A 2,274-nucleotide genomic window follows, 5' to 3' on the forward strand; every position below is an offset into this window, starting at 1 on the left:
GTAAGAGGACAAGTGGCCACTACCTATGAGTCGTTGATGAAGAAACAGAGATAGTGAACTCCAAGAGAGTAGCAACAGGCGATCCGACGGGGGCGGAAGAGGAAGCGAGCAGTCGTGAGACAGATTGGCTTTAAGCTGTGAACAGACATAGAACAGAGGAGAGAGGAGAACGAAGACTGAGAAAGCGAGAGAAAAAGGAGAGACAGTAAAGTAAGAAGTAGAAAGATAGAGAGTTGAGCTGACCTACAGCATAAGGCAACATTGAGTAGACAGAGAGCTTGAGAGGTTCAAGTGATCCCTGAGAGGATCTCTTAGGAACTAAGCACCACATTGGGATCCTTCCATTAAAGACCAGAGAGGTCAAGACTTGGATAGGAAAAGAGTCTGTGTACTCTAATGGCTTAGTGAATCCAAGAACCACCCTGCCAAGCATCATTTCTATTTCAGGAGACTCAAATTGAGCTCCTCATTGTAAATCTCTGCTTTAAAGACATAATAAAATAAGGCCACCACTGTAAGCTAGACCGAAGATGTAGCCCTAGAGAATAGGGTGAACTCCTTATTAATTGTTGTGTTCTTGCATTTGCTTACTGTATTTCTCTTACTATTTTCCATTTTTCATGTTTTTGTATTTTGCAATATGATCAATCCGTTGCCTAAAATAACATAAACACACACCAGCACATGAGTCTGTAATACCTTCATTCATAAATTGTTTAGCTGAGGTCACTCAAGGGTGATTTTTAGATCAACTGGTGCAATAGTTATAAGGTTTTATTATTAAGCAACTTTTCTTGAGTACAACTAGATGCCAAACTGGCTCACCCGATAGAGTAATCTATCTGGCAGTAATACCTCTCTTCGGAAGCATATATTTTGAAATTATGCTTCACAAAAATCTCTCCAATGCCTCTCTAAGGCATTGCATCAGCCCTCCTAGCCTCTGTGTCAGCCATATAATGCTATGTGTAGGTTATCTGTCCCTTTGCATCACTTTTCTAGCCTCTATGTCACTCATGTAGGCCCTCTGGCCCTCTGTGGGGTCACTGTTGGCCTTTACGTGGCTCATGTTGGCTCTGCATCTGCCTCTCTGCCTTTGCACTAGTATTCCAACACTATCTCTTCGTCTCTACTATGTACTCACTGCCCCTCGCTACAACTCTAATCGCTTGTTCGATTTCTCTTAGCAAACCCCATTCTAGAAAATCCAACTAACTAATCAATCTAGTGTATCTTCAACTGACCCTAAAGCCTCCTCTTATACTTTTTTCTATTCATTCTTCAACGGCTGAGATTACATCTCTAATCAATGGTTAAGATTAGATTTGGCTTGATCCATGTCATTTAGAACCTTCTAACCTAGTTTTATATTAATACCCATTAATATGTTTATTTTCCCAAGTTTAGACTTAGGAACCCATTAAAAATATTAATTAATTTAATAACTCTTTCACTGGGTAGAATTTCCCAAAACCATTTCCGGGTCTTGGAGAACCCATGTGCTTTAGCGTCTCCACCAATTTTCATGGATAGAGCGCATCTGATGCTACCCCAAACCAACAGTTTAAGCTTTCAAGTATTCGCAAGTGTGTAAGTTTTCTTCCATGACATTAAAAAAATTCACTCCTAATCAAGGTCTTGTTCACAGTATTTATCGCAAATTAGTTCTCAATTCCACTAATATTAATAAACTATTTGAGGAATTATATATTAATTTTTGATGAATTATAACAAAACCTAAATAACAATGAGAATGTAGAAATTCTAACAAAAAATTATGTTTGAAGAAAAAAAATCACCTAATACAGTTGCAAACCTAAGACTTTGTGTTGGGTCTAGATAACAGGTACCAAGTGAACATGATACTGAGGAATTTGAATCATATATGTGAAAGCTTTTCCAAATATCTATTTCAAAAAATGTTTAAACTTCCTAGAGTTCACTTCCATAGCCAAATCCTCACATGAATGCATGAAACTAAATAAAAAACACAAGAAACCATGCACAATGAGTAGAACGATATTCTTGATGTTTAATTTTGAGAAGAAAAAGGAACTACAAGGTTCTCTTAATGTAAGGAAAAAATACATGCCTAGTCAAAATCTCAGAAGGATTGCAAGAATGGCTGGTTTTTTTGGATCAATTGTAGTAATTGGTTTCCAAATTAACGAACCCCCTCCACTTAGCTTCATGTCTTGTAAGAGCATGATAATAGATAGGCCTAGAATAAGGATTTCTCTAAATATATTAGCTTTTGTGTACTCCATAAAAAAT

The sequence above is a fragment of the Pinus tabuliformis genome, chromosome 2_1, assembly GCF_031772625.1.
Source record: "Pinus tabuliformis cultivar Carrire ecotype Pingquan chromosome 2_1, CPIR1, whole genome shotgun sequence".
Taxonomy (NCBI): domain Eukaryota; kingdom Viridiplantae; phylum Streptophyta; class Pinopsida; order Pinales; family Pinaceae; genus Pinus; species Pinus tabuliformis.